This window comes from Arachis hypogaea, chromosome 6 (genome assembly GCF_003086295.3).
Source record: "Arachis hypogaea cultivar Tifrunner chromosome 6, arahy.Tifrunner.gnm2.J5K5, whole genome shotgun sequence".
In the NCBI taxonomy this organism is placed as follows: Eukaryota; Viridiplantae; Streptophyta; class Magnoliopsida; order Fabales; family Fabaceae; genus Arachis; species Arachis hypogaea.
Window position 1 is genome coordinate 68,269,968 of NC_092041.1, and position 19,189 is coordinate 68,289,156.

Below are 19,189 nucleotides of genomic sequence, written 5' to 3' on the forward strand. Positions count from 1 at the left end.
ATGGCCACTATGATAAATTATATAATATTTCGAAGCTCCGGATGTTAGCTTTCCAATGCAACTAAAACCACGTCATTTGGACTTCTATAGCTCAAGTTATGACCGATTTAGTACCAAGAGGTCAGGCTGGACAGCTTTAGCAATTCTTTCAGTTTCTTGTATTTCTTCCACTTTTACATGCTTCCTTTCCATCCTATAAGCCATTCCTACCCTGTAATCTCTGAAAACACTTAACACACATATCAAGGAATCAAATGGTAATAAGAGAGGATTAAACATAGAAATTTTAAAGGCCAAAGAAGCATGTTTTCAATCATAGCACAAAATTATGAAGGAAAACGTGAACTCATGAAGATCATATGAATAAGTGTACGAAAGATTGATAAAATCCACTCAATTATGGTTGTTTACTTATGTTGTTTACTTTTATTGCCTTGTATGTGTTTGTTGAAATGCCTCTTCTAGATATAGTGTAGATTTTGTTCCTCTTGGCCTAGGTAGAGTAATTAGTGACACTTGAGTTATCTAATTCCTTTGTTGATTGGTAATTGGAGAGATTGCTAATTGGTTTGGAGTGCACTAAAGCTAGTCTTTCCTTGGGAGTTGGCTAGGACTTGTGGCTCAAGTCAATTCATCCACTTGACTTTCCTTTATTTAGTAAGGGTTAACTAAGTGGTAGCAATGAACAATTCTCATCACAATTGAGAAGGATAACTAGGATAGGACTTCTAATTTTCATACCTTGCCAAGAGCTTTTTATAGTTGTTAGTTTATTTTCATTGCCATTTACTTTCATGCTTCTTATCCAAAACCCCAAAACACATTTCTAACCAATAACAAGACACTTTATTGTAATTCCTAGGGAAAACGACCCGAGGTTTCAATACTTCAGTTTATAAATTTAGGGGTTTGTTTTAGTGACAAACAACTTTTTGTATGAAAAGATTATTACCAATATGAACAACTTCTAATATATGAAAATTTTCAACCACAAGATGAATACTACTTTCCACCACCACCTTCCATGGAAGAATACTCATATCCATTGATCCAAGAGCCACATGATCCTAAAAATAGAAGAACGAGGGTTGGTTATGCTTTGTCAAGATCTTTGGAAGCATCTTTGCCTAGGTTGCCATCTACACCTTCATTTGAGTGGGTGAAATTCATTTCTATTAGCTTTATTATCCCACTTGAATATGGTTTGCTTGAAACGGATGGCCAACTTAGAGAAGTTTGTGGGATGAAGCGTAAGCGGAAAAGGTTTTCTGGTGGGCGTTGCAAATCAAGGCTCATTATGGTTGATGCATCAAACATGAGATATAAAGGTTGGAGTAGTGCTTAAATAGATGGGTCTAGAAGGATTGTTGCCCACTATATAGAGAATTCACCTTACTCACCACCCGGTTGGACTAATAATGATGATCAACCTCAAGACGGGTGTGAAAACAAAGTGTGGGATCCCGGATTACAAGAAGAGGATCAACTTTGGGAGCCCCAAGCTTGTGAAGAACTCCATCAAGGCTTGGCTCAATCCATGAAGAATCTTGGGGCACAATGGAGAACCAAGCATTGGTGGGAGTTCCAAGATGAATACAAGCACAAGCCACCTTGATGAGGAGCTCCCCATAAGTCCAACTTAAGGACAATAAACAAAAGTGCTTGGTGGGAGACACCCTACCATGGTAACTTCGTTTCATTTTATCTTTTCGTACATATTGGTAGAATTAGTTTAAATTCTTGTTTTGATTGTTTTAATGAGTTTAATTGGTAGTTTAGTATGTTAAATAAGGTTTTATGGTGTTTTGGTAGCTGTTTGGAGGTTTAGAATGCTTGGTTGGTGCAAAAACATAGCAAAAAAATTTTTTTTTGAAAAACAGAGCACCATCCACGCGTACGCACACTGCGTGCGTACGCGTGCATCTAGCGTTTTGGACCATCCACGCGCGCGCGCCATGCGTGCGTACGCGTGGATTGAGAAGTTTCACCTTCCATACATTTTCCAGAGAGTTGTGCCTGCGTCGCGCCAACGTTGTGCCTTTGCCACAAACCTATTTGTGCGCTCGCACACATGACGCGTACGCGCCACTCTCGGAATAAGCCATCGACGCGAACGCACTCTGTACGCGTACGCGCCGAATCCATTACACCACCATCCGTGCACGCGCGGCATGCGCGCGTACGCGCGGATTTCCTTCCTTCACCACATTTCTTTTCTTCTCCTCTTTCTATTTCTTTCCTTCTCCTTTCTCCTACCCCTCATCCAACACTTCCAAGCACCATCGATAACCATTTATTTTAGTTAGTTATTAGTTAGTTAGTTAACTAATTAGTTAGTTAGTTAGTCGATTAGTTAGTTTTAGTTTAAATTCATTTCATTTTCTCTTTTTCGTTGTAAGTGTTGGATTGTTATTCTTGTTTACCATTAATTGCTGTTGAGTACTAAAAAGGGATGTTATCTTCACATCATTATGTTTACAATCTTTGTTGGATTCTATGATTGAGGTTATATTTTGCTACTTGGTTTTGAGTTCTTCATGCTTACCTTTTAAGAATACCAAGTGATGAGAATTACCTTCGAGCTTATAACTCTCTTGAATTGCATATTGTAGCTAGCCACCATGTGGTTTGAGCCTTATTCTGTGATTAGGCAACCTCTTGATGGATGTTGTGCAATTGCCTTAATGCATTGTATTTCATGTTCATATGCATCCATATGTGTTTGACTTGAATGCTTCCATGCTTCTTTAATGCTTGTCTTACCTTACAAGTTCACTTAGAGCATTTCAAGCACACTAGGATAAGTGAAGTGCATGCTTCTTTTGTGACATAGCTCTTTATACTAATGTGTGTTCTAAACCGCGCAATTTAGATTTCACACACTTATTTGTCATTCATGTCACACTAATTCACTCGCTCATTTCTAGTGAGTTACCTCATTCCAACAATGTATGCTTCCTTGCTTTTGTTTTCTCATCTTATGGTGTTATATTTTTGTTTTTCATGACGAATGCACCACAAGCAATAACGGAAGCAAGACTAAGAACACGCAGCAATCCGAAGAGTCGCCATACCCCCTTGCTCATCTTTGAGTGCACCGAGGACGGTGCAAACTTTTAAGTGTGGGGAGGTCGTCCGACCGGTCGGCGATTTTGGGTGACAAGTTTCTAATCCCAACACTTTTGCATTTCATTCTAGGTTTTTAGGATTTTTACTTGCATTTTCTTATTTTTGCATACATATACACAATAAGCTTAGTCAAGATAATGAAATTTTTTATAGGGCACCTCAATTGATTTGAGTGAAAACTTTTCATTAAACTTGCTTGAATCACATATATATATTGTGGAATATGAATTTTTGAGCTAAGAACACAAGCAAGTGAGATTTGAGCCTAAAGATGTGGTTACATCTTATAACCACTTATTTTTCCTTCTTGTGTGCAATTATTCTCTTTCTATGAATGTAATCTTTGATTTGTTTGATTCTTTATATCCATTATTTTGCGTATTCATGCATTTATATGATTGAGGCCATCATTTCATTTAGCTCACTTACCCAAATGGCCTTACCTTCTATCTTCCTTTGTTAGCCAAATTTGAGCCTACGATTAACCCACTTTGCTCTTAATTTAGCACATTACAAGCCTTAAAGCGGAAAACAATAAATGTCCTTAATTTGGATCTTTTATTAGCTTAGGCTAGTGTGTGTGAGTATCATTCAAGTGTGGGAACCTTGGGACATTGGGTGAATAAAAGCGGTAGTTTTGTATTGTTATTGAAAATATTGGGAATTGGGTACATACTCGTGTATTGATCAAATGTAAAACCTTATGCATTGAGATTCTTGTATATAGAAAAAAAATGAGAAAAACAAAAGAAAAAGAAAAATTATATGGAAAAGAAAAGAAAAAAAAAAGAAAAAAAAGGAATAAAAAGGGGACAAAATGCCCCAAAGTGAAGCTCAATAAAATCAATGCATAAGTGTTGTGAAATGAAAAGGAAATACATGAATATGTGAAAAAGCGAAAAATGGGTAGTTGGGTTAGAACTTAATTGTATAGGATGTCATAGGTTAGGTAGGAAGTCTAAGCTTATCAAAGATTCAAATTTCAAGCTCACTTAACCATATATGCATCCTACCTTGACCCTAGCCCCATTACAACCAAAGAAAAGACCTCATGATACTTGTATGCATGCATGAAATATATGTCGATTGTTAGAAGAAAAACAAATCTTAGAAAGCATGATTAGGAGAGAATTGAGAGAATCAACCCTAAACACTTGAGCGAATAGAGTGCAAACACTATCGGTGAGGGTTTGATGCTCAATTACATGTTTTCATCTATGATCATAATTTTCATGCAAGTTTGTAAAAATATTTAATAACTCAATTCAATTGTGGATTAGACTTGCTAGTTCTTAGCCCTTGTGCATATATGCTTCTTGGGAATTGATTTATTTTGACCAAGCAATTGCATTCATTTAGATAGTTGCATATAGGTAGATCGCATTTAGTTAGTTCCCATTGAATAAATGCCATATCCTTACTTCATTCTTGGTTTTAGCATGAGAACATGCTTGGTTTAAGTGTGGGGAGGTTGATAAACCCCATTTGTAGGGTTTATCTTGTGCTTGATTTAGGGGATTTTATAATCTTTTACCCACATTTATCCATTGAAATAGCATGATTTTATAACTTCTCCTTTAATTGTGCTTAAGAGTGAAAACATGCTTTTTAGGACTTAAAATAGCTAAATCTAATTCTTCTTGATTCCATTAGATGCCTTGATATGTTTGCTAAGTGATTTCAGATTTAGGAGGCAAGGATTGGATCAAGGGAATTGGTGGACGAAATTGTGATCCTTAATTAAGGGCTCCTTGGCATGTGCCAAGGAGAACTAATTTAACTAACTGATTACTTTCCTTTCACAATTCCGTTCAACTAACCAGCAAGTGTACTGGGTCGTCCAAGTAATACCTTACGTGAGTAAGGGTCGAATCCACAGAGATTATTGGTTTGAAGCAATCAATATTTATTTTATTAATCTTAGTCAGGATGTTAATGGGATTATTTAGATTAAAAGTGAAATTACTAGATTTGATTATAAAAATAAAAGAGGGAACAATGTTACTTTGATTTGCAGTACTGGGGAATATGTTGGAGCTTTGGAGATGCTTTGTCCTCTGACTTCAACTCTTCCTTGAAATCCTCTTCTCACACGCAGGTTCCTTCCATGGCAAGCTCTATGTAGGGTGTCACCGTTGTCAGTGGCTACTTCCCATCCTCTCAGTGAAAACGTTCCTATGCTCTGTCACAGCACGGCTAATCATCTGTCGGTTCTCAATCAGGTTGGAATAGAATCCATTGATTCTTTTGCGTCTGTCACTAACGCCCAGCCCTCAGGAGTTTGAAGCACGTCACAGTCATTCAATCCCGGAATCCTACTCGGAATACCACAGACAAGGTTTAGACTTTCCGGATTCTCATGAATGCCGCCATCAATCCGGCTTATACCACGAAGATTCTGTTGGGGAATCTAAGAGATATTCATTCAATCTGATGTAGAACGGAGGTGGTTGTCAGGCACACGCTCATGGATTGAGGAAGGTGATGAGTGTCACGGATCATCACCTTCTTCACAATTAAGCGCGAATAAACATCTTAGATAAGAACAAGCGTGTTTGAATGGAAAACAAAGGAATTGTATTAAATCATCGAGACGCTGCAGAGCTCCTCACCCCCAACAATGGAGTTTAGAGACTCATGCCGTCACAAAGTATGTAATTCAGATCTGAAAATGTCATGAGGTACAAGAAATGTCTGTAAAAGTTGTTTAAATAGTAAACTAGTAACCTAGGTTTACAGAAAATGAATAAACTAAGATAATTGGTGCAGAAATCCACTTCTGGGGCCCACTTGGTGTGTGCTGGGGCTGAGACTAAAGCTTTCCACGTGTAGAGGCCTTTCTTGGCGTCAAACTTCAGGTTATGACGTGTTTTGGGCGTTCAACTCCGGATAATGACGTTTTTCTGGCGTTTAACTCCAGACAGCAGCATGAACTTGGCGTTTAACGCCAAGTTACGTCGTCTATCCTTGCGCAAAGTATAGACTATCATATATTGCTGGAAAGCCCTGGATGTCTACTTTCCAACGCCGTTGAGAGCGCGCCAATTGGACTCCTGTAGCTCTAGAAAATCCATTTCGAGTGCAGGGAGGTCAGGATCCAACAGCATCAGCAGTCCTTTTTCAGCCTAAGTCAGATTTTTGTTCAACTCCCTCAATTTCAGCCAGAAAATACCTGAAATCACAGAAAAACACACAAACTCATAGTAAAGTCCAGAAATATGATTTTTGCCTAAAAACTAATATTATTTTACTAAAAACTAACTGAAACATGCTAAAATCTACATGAAATTACCCCCAAAAAGCGTATAAAATATCCGCTCATTAGGAATGAAGGAAAAGCATGAAGAAATGGAGAACTCATGGAGAAATAAAGGAAACACAAAAGTTGTCAAGCCGACCACTTCGCACTTAATCGACCATAACTTGAGCTACAGAGGTCCGAATGATGCGGTTCCAGTTGGGTTGGAAAGCTAACATTCGGGGCTTCGAAATGATATAAGATTTGCTATGGTTGAACTGAGCATGGTGACGCGTACGCGCATAGTACGCGCACGCTCCGTTACTACCACCTGGTTCACTTAAAGCAAAACGTGGCCAGCGAATTCTAAAGCCTTGTGGGCCCAATCCAACTCATTTCTGATGCTATTTAAGCCAAGGATTGAGGGGGAATAAGGAGACTTTTCATACTTTAGAAGTTAGTTACCAATAGTTTAGTTTAGCTTAGTTTTGGAGGGAAAGTTAGTTTTAGAGAGAGAAGCTCTCACTTCTCTCTAGGATTAGGATTAGGATTAGGTTTAGTTCTTAGATCTAGGTTTTCATTCATCTTCTTCTACTTCTATCTTTCAATTCCTTGTAGTTACATTCATTCTTCTTCTATTCTTTTGTTGTAATTTCCTTTATGTTGTTCTTATACTTTGTTGTAGATCTACTATTGTTCCTTCCATTTTCTTTCAATTCAATAAGAGGTAATTCATAATAATTGTTCTTCTTTGCTTTTCTATTGTTGATCTCTTGCCTTTGTAGTTAGATCTCTCTTTAATTCTTGCAATTTATGTTGTTTACTTTTATTGCCTTGTATGTGTTTGTTGAAATGCCTCTTCTAGATATAGTGTAGATTTTGTTCCTCTTGGCCTAGGTAGAGTAATTAGTGACACTTGAGTTATCTAATTCCTTTGTTGATTGGTAATTGGAGAGATTACTAATTGGTTTGGAGTGCACTAAAGCTAGTCTTTCCTTGGGAGTTGGCTAGGACTTGTGGCTCAAATCAATTCATCCACTTGACTTTCCTTTATTTAGTAAGGGTTAACTAAGTGGTAGCAATGAACAATTCTCATCACAATTGAGAAGGATAACTAGGATAGGACTTCTAATTTTCATACCTTGCCAAGAGCCTTTTATAGTTGTTAGTTTATTTTCATTGCCATTTACTTTCATGCTTCTTATCCAAAACCCCAAAACACATTTCTAACCAATAACAAGACACTTTATTGTAATTCCTAGGGAAAACGACCCGAGGTTTCAATACTTCGGTTTATAAATTTAGGGGTTTGTTTTAGTGACAAACAACTTTTTGTATGAAAAGATTATTGTTGGTTTAGAGACTATACTTCAACGAGATTTCAATAGTGAAATTCTAAACCGTCAAAAATCCAATTCATCATGTAGCCATTGACAACGGTGATGCCCTACATACAGCTTGCCATGGAAAGGAGTAAGAAGGATTGAATGAAAGCAGTAGGAAAGCAGAGATTCAACAGGGACAAGCATCTCTATACACTTGTCTGAAATTCCCACCATTGAATTACATGAGTAACTCTATCTTTATTTTTTGTTTATTTTATTATTTTTATTTAAACCAATAATCTCTTAAATTAGTTAAATCCACCTGACTGGGATTTATAAGATGACCATAGCTTGCTTCATACCAACAATCTCCGTGGGATCGACCCTTACTCACGTAAGGTATTACTTGGACGACCCAGTGCACTTGCTGGTTAGTTGTGTGAAGTTGTGAATTAAATTTTAGACACCATGGTATTGAGCACCAAGTTTTTGGAGCCATTATCGGGGAATTAATTCCATACAACAATAAAGAGTACGAATCACAATTTTGTCCATCAAGTTTTTGGCGCCGTTGCCGGGGATTGTTCGAGTATGGACAACTAACGGTTCGTCTTGTTGCTCAGATTAGGTAATTTTCTTTTCAAAAAGTTTTCAAAAAAAATTTCAAAAAAAATTCTTTATTTTTGTTTTTCTAAAGAATATTTTCGAAAAAAATAATAAAAATACAAAAAAATTCATAAAATCATAAAAATAAAAAATATTTTGTGTTTCTTGTTTGAGTCTTGAGTCAACTTTTAAGTTTGGTGTCAATTGCATGCTTTAAAAATTTTTCTTGCATTTTTCAAAAATTCATGCATTCATGGTGTTTTTCATGATCTTCAAGTTGTTCTTAACAGATCTTCTTGTTTTGTGTTGTTTGTTGTTTTTCATATGCATTTTTCGTTTGTTAGAGTCCATGCATTAAAGATTTCTAAGTTTGGTGTCTTGCATGTTTTCTTTGCATAAAAAATTTTTCAAAATTATGCTCTTGATGTTCATCATGATCTTCAAAGTGTTCTTGGTGTTCATCTTGACATTCATAGTGTTCTTGCATGCATCATGAGTTTTGATTCATAATTTTCATGTTGTGAGTCATTTTTATGTTATTTTCTCTCATCATCAAAAATTCAAAAATAAAAAAAATATCTTTTTCCTTATTTCTCTCCAAATTTTTGAAATTTTAGGTTGACTTGATCAAAAAAATTTTAAAAATTAGTTGTTTCTTACAAGTCAAGTCAAATTTTCAATTTTAAAAATCTTATCTTTTCAAAACTTTTTCAAATCAAATCTTTTTCATTTTTATCTTACTAATTTCGAAAATTTCAAAATATTTTTTCAAAATCTTTTTCTTAATTTTATTTCAAATTTTCGAAATTACACTAACAATTAATGTGATTGATTCAAAAATTTGAAGTTTGTTACTTTCTTGTTAAGAAAGGTTCAATCTTTAAATTCTAGAATCATATCTTTTAGTTTCTTGTTAGTTAAGTAATTAATTTTAATTTTAAAAAAATTAAATCTTTTTCAATCTTATCTTGTTATCATATCTTTTTCAAAATTTTATCTTTTTTTTCAAAAATTTGATTTCAAAATATCTTATCTAACTCCTTATCTTCCTATCTTTTCAAATTTGATTTTAATATCTTTTTCAACTAACTATTTGACTTTTTGTTTGTTTCTTATCTTTTTCAAAACCACCTAACTACTTCTCTCTCTCTCTAATTTTCGAAAATATCTCATCCTTTTTTCAAAAATTCTTTTTAATTAATTAATTGTTTTAAATTTTAATTTTAATTATATCTTATCTTTAATTTTCGAAAATCATTAACTACTTTTTCAAAATTATTTTCGAATTCTCCCTCTCTTCTCTTCTTCTATTTATTTATTTATTTACTAACACTTCTCTTCACCTCTCTTCATCTCCAATCACTGCCTCTATCCTCACCCTTGTGACTGGATTCTCCACTTTTATTCCTTTCTTCTTCTACTAACAATAAGGAACCTCTTTACTGTGACATAGAGGATTCCTCTTTCTTTTCTTGTTCTCTTCTTCCCTATATGAGTAGGAACAAGGAAAAAGGCATTCTTGTTGAAGCTGATCCTGAACCTGAAAGGACTCTGAAGAGGAAACTAAGAGAAGCTAAATTACAACAATCCAGAGACAATCTTTCTGAAATTTTCGAACAAGAGAAGGAGATGGCAGCCGAACCCAACAACAATAATAAAAGGAGAATGCTAGGTGATTTCACTAAACCAACGTCCAAATTTGATGGAAGAAGCATTTCCATTCTGGCCATTAGAGCAAATAATTTTGAGTTGAAACCTCAATTAGTTGCTCGAATGCAACAGAACTGCAAGTTTCATGGACTTCCATCTGAAGATCCTTATCAATTTTTAACTGAGTTCTTGCAGATTTGTGAGACTGTTAAGACAAATGAAGTAGATCCTGAAGTCTACAGGCTCATGCTTTTCCCTTTTGCTGTAAGAGACAGAGCTAGAACATGGTTGGACTCACAACCTAAAGATAGCCTGGACTCTTGGGATAAGCTGGTCACAGCCTTCTTGGATAAATTCTTTCCTCCTCAAAAGCTGAGCAAGCTTAGAGTGGATGTTCAGACCTTCAAACAAAAAGATGGTGAATCCCTCTATGAAGCTTGGGAAAGATACAAGCAGATGACCAAAAAGTGTCCTTCTGACATGTTTTCAGAATGGACCAAATTAGATATCTTCTATTATAGTCTATCTGAGTTTTCCAAAATGCCATTGGACCATTCTGCAGGTGGATCCATCCACTTAAAGAAAACGCCTGCAGAAGCTCAAGAACTTATTGACATGGTTGCAAATAACCAATTCATGTACACTTCTGAGAGGAACTCCATGAATAGTGGGACGCCTCAGAGGAAAGGAGTTCTTGAAATTGATGCTCTGAATGCCATATTGGCTCAGAACAAAGTGTTGACTCAGCAAGTCAACATGATTTCTCAAAGTCTGAATGGATGGCAAAATGCATCCAACAGTACTAAAGAGGCAGCTTCTGAAGAAGCTTATGATCCTGAGAACCCTGCAATAACAGAGGTAAATTACATTGGTGAACCTTATGGAAACACCTATAATTCATCATGGAGAAATCATCCAAATTTCTCATGGAAGGATCAACAAAAGCCTCAACAAGGCTGTAATAATGGTGGAAGAAACAGGCTAAGCAATAACAAGCCTTTTCCATCATCTTCTCAGCAACAGACAGAGAATTCTGAGCAGAACCCCTCTAATTTAGCAAATTTAGTCTCTGATCTGTCTAAGGCCACTTTAAGTTTCATGAGTGAAACAAGGTCCTCCATCAGAAATTTGGAGGCACAAGTGGGCCAGCTGAGTAAGAAAGTCATTGAAACTCCTCCCAGTATTCTCCCATGCAATACAGAAGAGAATCGAAAAGGAGAGTGCAAGGCCATTGATGTAATCAATATGGCCGAATGCACAAGGGAGGAGAAGGACGAAAATCCTAGTGAGGAAGACCTCCTGGGACGTCTCTCAAACAAGAAGGAGTTCCCTATTAAGGACCTAAAAGAATCTGAGGCTCATATAGAGACCATAGAGATTCCATTAAATCTCCTTCTACCATTCATGAGCTCTAAAGATTATTCTTCCTCTGAAGAGGATGAAGATGTAACTGGAGAGCAAGTTGCTCAATATCTAAGAGCCATCATGAAGCTGAATGCCAAGTTATTTGGTAATGAGACTTGGGAAGGTGAACCTCCCTTGCTCATTAGTGAACTAGATGCATGGGTTCAGAAAACTTTACCTCAAAAGAGACAAGATCCTGGTAAATTCTTAATACCCTGTACCACAGGCACCATGACCTTTAACAAGACTCTGTGTGACCTAGGGTCAGGCATAAATCTTATGCCACTCTCTGTAATGGAGAAACTAGGGATCATTGAGGTACAACCTACCTTATTCTCATTACAATTGGCAGACAATTCAGTAAGACAAGCTTATGGATTAGTAGAGGACGTGTTAGTAAAGGTTGAAGGCCTTTACATCCCTGCTGATTTCATAATCTTAGACACTAGGAAGGAAGAAGATGAATGCATCATCCTTGGAAGACCTTTCCTAGCCACAGCAGGTGCTGTGATTGATGTTAACAGAGGAGAATTAGTCCTTCAATTGAATAGGGACTACCTTGTGTTTAAGGCACACGGCCATCCCTCTGTAACACTGGAGAGAAAGCATGCAGAGCTTCTCTTAGTACAGAGTCAAACAGAGCCCCCACAATCAAACTCTAAGTTTGGTGTTGAATCCCCATATCCAAACTCTAAGTTTGGTGTTGGGAGTTCACAATATTGACCTGATCACCTTTGTGGCTCCATGAGAGCCCACTGTCAAGCTATTGACATTAAAGAAGCGCTTGTTGGGAGGCAACCCAATTTTTATTTATCTAATTTTATTTTTTATTTAATTGTTATTTTGTATTTTAGTAGGTTCATGATCATGTGGAGTCACGAAAAAAATACTAAAATTAAAAATAGAATCAAAAACAGCAGAAGAAAAATCACACCTTAGAGGAAGGACTTACTGGCGTTTAAACGCCAGTAAGGAGCATCTGGCTAGCGTTCAACGCCAGAACAGAGCATGGATCTGGCGTTGAACGCCAGAAACACGCAACATCCTGGCGTTTGAACGCCAGGAATGTGCCCTGAGGAAAGCTGGTGCTGAACGCCAGTAACAAGCATGGAACTGGCGTTCAACGCCAGAAACATGCTGCACATGGGCGTTGAACGCCCAGAACGTGCATCACTTCGGCGTTTAAACGCCAGAATGGTATGCTAAGGCATTTTACATGCCTAATTGGTACAGGGATGTAAATCCTTGACACCTCAGGATTTGTGGACCACACAGGATCATCCCTGGATCTGTGGACCCCACAGGATCCCCACCTAACATATTCCCACCTTACCTACTAATTAATCCTATAACACGCTTTCCCAAAAACCCTTCACCAATCACCTCAACCTCTCTTCCCAATTACCCCCTTCACCACTCACATTCATCCACTCTTCCCCATAAACCCCACCTACCTGCAAAATTCAAAAAATCTTTCCCACCCAAACCCACCCTAAATGGCCGAACCTACCCTCTCCCCCCTCCCTATATATACCCCTCCATTCTACTTCATTTTCACACAACACAACCCCCTCTTCTATACCTTGGCCGAAACCTACACCTCCCCTTCTCCTCCATATTTTCTTCTTCTTCTTCTTCTTTTCTTTCTTCTCTTGCTTGGGGCGAGCAATATTTTAAGTTTGGTGTGGCAAAAGCATAAGTTTTTTGTTTTTTCATTAACATAGATGGCACCTAAGGCCGGAGAATCCTCTAGAAAAGGGAAAGGGAAGACAAAAGCTTCCACTTCCGAGTCATGGGAGATGGAAAGATTCATCTCCAAAGCCCATCAAGACCACTTCTATCATGTTGTGGCCAAGAAAAAGGTGATCCCTGAGGTCCCTTTCAAGCTCAAGAAAAATGAGTATCCGGAGATCCGACATGAGATCCAAAGAAGAGGTTAGGAAGTTCTAACCAACCCCATTCAACAAGTCGGAATCTTAATAGTTCAAGAGTTCTATGCCAATGCATGGATCACTAGGAACCATGATCAAAGTAAGAACCCGAACCCAAAGAATTATCTTACAATGGTTTGGGGGAAATACTTAGATTTTAGTCCGGAAAATGTGAGGCTGGCGTTCAACTTGCCCATGATGCAAGGAGATGCACGCCCCTACACTAGAAGGGTCAACTTTAATCAAAGGTTGGACCAAGTCCTTATGGACATATGTGTGGAAGGAGCTCAATGGAAAAGAGACTCCAAAGGCAAGCCGGTTCAACTAAGAAGACTGGACCTCAAGTCTGTGGCTAGAGGATGGTTGGAGTTCATTCAACGCTTCATCATCCCCACGAGCAACCGATCTGAAGTTACTGTGGATCGGGCCATCATGATTCATAGCATCATGATTGGAGAGGAAGTATAAGTTCATGAAGTCATCTCCCATGAATTCTACAAAATAGTCGATAAGTCCTCTACTTTGGCAAGGCTAGCTTTTCCTCATCTTATTTGCCATCTATGTTACTCATCTGGAGTTATCATAGAAGGAGACATCCTCATTGAGGAAGACAAGCCCATCACTAAGAAAAGGATGGAGCAAACAAGAGAGCCCACTCATGGAGCCCAAGGGACGCATGAGGAAGCTCATCACCATGAAATCCCGAAGATGCCTCAAGGGATGCACTTTCCTCCCAACAACTATTGGGAACAACTCAACACTTCCTTAGAAGATTTGAGTTACAATGTGGAACAATTAAGGGTGGAACATCAAGAGCACTCCATCATTCTCTATGAAATAAGAGAAGATCAAAGAGCAATGAGGGAGGAGCAACAAAGGCAAGGAAGGGACATAGAAGAGCTTAAGGGCATCATTGGTACTTCAAGAAGAAGACGCCACTAAGGTGGACTCATTCCTTGTTCTTATTTTTCTGTTTTTCGATTTTTATGCTTCATGTCTATTTATGTTTTGTGTCTCTACTTCATGATCATTAGTATGTAGTAACTATGTCTTAAAGCTATGAATAAATTCCATAAATCCTTCACCTCTCTTAAATAAAAAATGTTTTTAATTCAAAAGAACAAGAAGTACATAAATTTCGAAAATTGTCCTTGAATTTAATTTAATTATATTGATGTGGTGACAATACTTTTTGTTTTCTGAATGAATGCTTGAACAGTACATATTTTTGATCTTGTTGTTTATGAATGTTAAAATTGTTGGCTCTTGAAAGAATGATGAACAAAGAGAAATGCTATTGATAATCTAAAAAATCATGAAATTGATTCTTGAAGCAAGAAAAAGCAGTGAATAGCAAAAGCTTACGAAAAAAAATTGCAAAAAAAAGAAAAAAAAGAGAGAAAAAGCAAGTACAAAAAGCCAATAGCCCTTAAAACCAAAAGGCATGGGTAAAAAGGATCCAAGGCTTTGAGCATCAATGGATAGGAGGGCCCAAGGAAATAAATCCAGGCCTAAGCGGCTAAATCAAGCTGTCCCTAACCATGTGCTTGTGGCATGTAGGTCCAAGTGAAAAGCTTGAGACTGAGTGGTTAAAGTCGTGATCCAAAGCAAAAAAAAGTGTGCTTAAGAGCTCTGGACACCTCTAACTGGGGACTCTAGCAAAGCTGAGTCACAATCTGAAAAGGTTCACCCAGTTATGTGTCTGTGGCATTTATGTATCCGGTGGTAATACTGGAAAACAAAATGCTTAGGGCCACGGCCAAGACTCATAAAAGTAGCTGTGTTCAAGAATCAACAAACTTAACTAGGAGAATCAATAACACTATCTGAAATTCTAAGTTCCTAGAGAAGCCAATCATTCTAAACTTCAAAGAAAAAAGTGAGATGCCAAAACTGTTCAGAAGCAAAAAGTTACAAGTCCCGCTCATCTAATTAGAATTAATATTCATTGATATTTTGGAATTTATAGTACATTCTCTTCTTTTTATCCTAATTGATTTTCAGTTGCTTGGGGACAAGCAACAATTTAAGTTTGGTGTTGTGATGAGCGGATAATTTATACGCTTTTTGGCATTGTTTTTAGATAGTTTTTAGTATGATCTAGTTACTTTTAGGGATGTTTTCATTAGTTTTTATGCTAAATTCACATTTCTGGACTTTACTATGAGTTTGTGTGTTTTTCTGTGATTTCAGGTATTTTCTGGCTGAAATTGAGGAACCTGAGCAAAACTCTGATAAGAGGCTGACAAAGGACTGCTGATGCTGTTGGAATCTGACCTCCCTGCACTCAAAATGCATTTTCTGGAGCTACAGAACTTCAAATAACGCGCTCTCAACGGCGTTGGAACGTAGACATATAGAGCTTTCCAGCAATATATAATAGTCCATACTTTACTCGTGATTAGACGATGTAAACTGGTGCTCAACGCCAGTTCCATGTTGCTGTCTGGAGTCAAACGTCAGAAACACGTCACGAACCGGAGTTGAACGCCCAAAACACGTTATAACTTGGCGTTCAACTCCAAAAGAAACCTCAGCTCGTGGATAGATCAAGCTCAGCCCAAACATATACTAAGTGGGCCCTGGAAGTGGATTTATGCATCAATTACTTACTCCTGTAAACCCTAGTAGCTAGTCTAGTATAAATAGGATAGTTTACTATTATATTAGACATCTTGGGACGTTTAGTTCTCAGATCATGGGGGCTGGCCATTCGGCCATGCCTGGACCTTTCACTTATGTATTTTCAACGGTGGAGTTTCTACACACCATAGATTAAGGGTGTGGAGCTCTGTTGTACCTCAAGTTTCAATACAATTACTACTATTTTCTATCCAATTCGATTTATTCCTTTTCTAAGATATTCGTTGCACTCAACTTGATGAATGTGATGATCCGTGACACTCATCATCATTCTCACCTATGAACATGCATGACTGACAACCACTTCCGTTCTACCTTAGACCGGATGCATATCTCTTGGATTCCTTAATCAGAATCTTCGTGGTATAAGCTAGAATCGATGGCGGCATTCATGGGAATCCGGAAAGTCTAACCTTGTCTGTGGTATTCCGAGTAGGATTCTGGGATTGAATGACTGTGACGAGCTTCAAACTCCTGAAGGCTGGGCGTTAGTGACAGACGCAAAAGAATCACTGGATTCTATTCCAACCTGATTGAGAATCGACAGATGATTAGTCGTGCTGTGACAGAGCATTTTGACTATTTTCACTGAGAGGATGGGATGTAGCCATTGACAACGGTGATGCCCTACATACAGCTTGCCATGGAAAGGAGTAAGAAAGATTGAATGAAAGCAGTAGGAAAGCAGAGATTCAACAGGGACAAGCATCTCCATACACTTGTCTGAAATTCCCACCATTGAATTACATGAGTAACTCTATCTTTATTTTCTGTTTATTTTATTATTTTTATTTAAACCAATAATCTCTTATATTAGTTAAATCCACCTGACTGGGATTTACAAGATGACCATAGCTTGCTTCATACCAACAATCTCCGTGGGATCGACCCTTACTCACGTAAGGTATTACTTGGACGACCCAGTGCACTTGCTGGTTAGTTGTGCGAAGTTGTGAATTAAATTTTAGACACCATGATATTGAGCACCAAGTTTTTGGAGCCATTATCGGGGATTTAATTCCATACAACAATAAAGAGTACGAATCACAATTTTGTCCACTAAATATCACCAAGAAGTTCTTCACATCATTGCCATATATTTCTCTGGTAGAACTTGCTCCATGACCTCAGAGTACCGCTCACAGGCTTACCATCAATGAGTAACCCTAATTGCATTACAACGTGCTCTAGAGTAACGATACAGTTATTCCATAGGAGGTGAAAGGTATGTGTTTCAAGACTCCATCTTTCGACAAGGGCGCTTATTAATGGATTCGAAATGCTTTATTAAAGAAGCATAATAGAATCCTCCTCATCTTAAACAAAGTTCAAGTTTCTACCGGCTAATCTCCATGCTTGGATTCGACGAATCTAATGTGAAAACATCAACCAGTGTGCTAAGCGAACTAAGAAGACATATTGGCTGAAACAAAAAAGGATGCAAAAAACAAAATTCAAAATAATGTTAACAAGATTAAATAATAATAAAATTAATACTAAGAAGAATACTAATAACAACAATCACAAAAAATAATCACATAAACTAAAAAACATATAAATTTTTGCTTAGTAACATTTTTTTTATACATACAAAAATTAACCTTGTGAAGTAAATGTGCGAAAATATGAAATTCATTCAACCTATTAAAATTTTCTTTAATGTTAATTTTACTACAGCTCATCATTTTAATAAATTTTTTTTACCACAACGATCAATTTTTTCCCCCTCTTTCTCTCTTACTTCATCAGTTTTACATTGTGAACTGCATTAACGAATTGCCCCCTGCCCCTGCCCCCTTTTATATTAAAGCCCACCCATAAACCTCCAACCGTTGCCATCCTCATCAACCACTACATACTGGTACGGGAACTGAAAACACCGAATTTTATAGCTTTGACTGCTGCATCATCATTTTGTAGGTAGCAGATACGAAGTCACCCAATTCATGGGCCGCCCCTGACTTGGCTCAATTCGTGGGCGTCGAACGTGAGGTGGTCCATTTCACATTTGCCGAACAAGAGTCGGTCCATTTCACTTGCGCCGTCGTTGGATTGGAAAGACGGCTTCATCTCGGATGCGCCACCCAATCCTTTGCCATGTCAACCTCCATTTCGCATGTGCCAAGCCTAAGTTGAAGGATAATTTCAATTCGTAAACGATGCACTTAAGATGGCCATGTACATTATAATTTTTTATGCGTATTTTGATAAATAATGATTTTCATATATTTTTAAATAAAAAGGCATTTGTTCCCTGCCAGTTCGAAAGGAAAAAAACCATTATGCATTAAAAGTATTTAAAAAAAATTAAAAAATAAGTATTTATTATAAAGACAGATAAATATATGTGACATGTTAAAATATTTTAGATCTATTTACATTGAATAGTAAATGTATGGGGTTAAGTACGATTTTGATTTCTAAGGTATAGGCCGAAAATTTTTTCGTTCCGAACCTTTTTTTGCATATAAAATTGTCTCTAAGGTATAACTTTATTTTTAAATCGTCCTTACCTTAGGGACCAAAATTGTACGAAGGTGATGGCAGAAGCGAAGGCAGAGGTAGATCGTGGACAGATTCTTCTTTTTCTTCTCTTTTCCCTTCTTCTTCTTCCTTTTTCCTTTCACAAGAGCAGAAATGCTCTTTTTTTCTTATTTTTTCTTTTTTTATTTTATAATTTGTTTGTTATGGACAATTTGGTCTAAAATTTTAATATTTAAGTAAAAAGAACGATTTTAAAACTTGATTTTAAACCTTAGGAACGATTTTGTATGTCAGAAAAGGTTAGGGACGAAAAAAATTTTTGACCTATACCTTAGAAATCAAAATTGTACTTAACTCTAAATTCATGTCTATTGTTTTAATCACACTTAGTTCTTTATTTGTATAATTTTTTATTTTTATTTATTTCTCTCTGTCATAAATATTTAATTTATATAAAATATATTTATTAGTAAAGTGGATATACAGTGTGAGAAAAAAGTACATAAAGAATTTCTCATTTTACAAGTTTGGTCTAAAAATTGCAAAAGAATGGTACAAATTTAGTGAGATAAACAAAATAAATAAATAAAAGAGAAAATTTCACTCTTTTTCTCTGTGAGATGCTAAAATGACACTTTTCTTTCTTTTTGTATACTTTTCTCCTTTATAATTTTTAAAAAACCTTTTCTTTAATCTATTTTAAATTTTTTGTGTTAACTAATGTTAATTTTATCCATTTTTTAAAAAAATATATTATTTTTTACAAAAATATCCTTTGA

At 36.9% G+C, this 19,189-nt stretch overlaps 1 non-coding gene across 1 annotated transcript; it reads right to left on the reverse strand.

The window, feature by feature from the left end:
* Positions 1 to 10,326: 10,326 nt before the first annotated feature.
* On the reverse strand, positions 10,327 to 10,430 carry LOC112699979 (small nucleolar RNA R71). The gene has a single exon (XR_003152908.1). It is a non-coding gene; the product is annotated as a small nucleolar RNA R71 (small nucleolar RNA).
* Between the last annotated feature and the right edge of the window lie 8,759 nt (positions 10,431 to 19,189).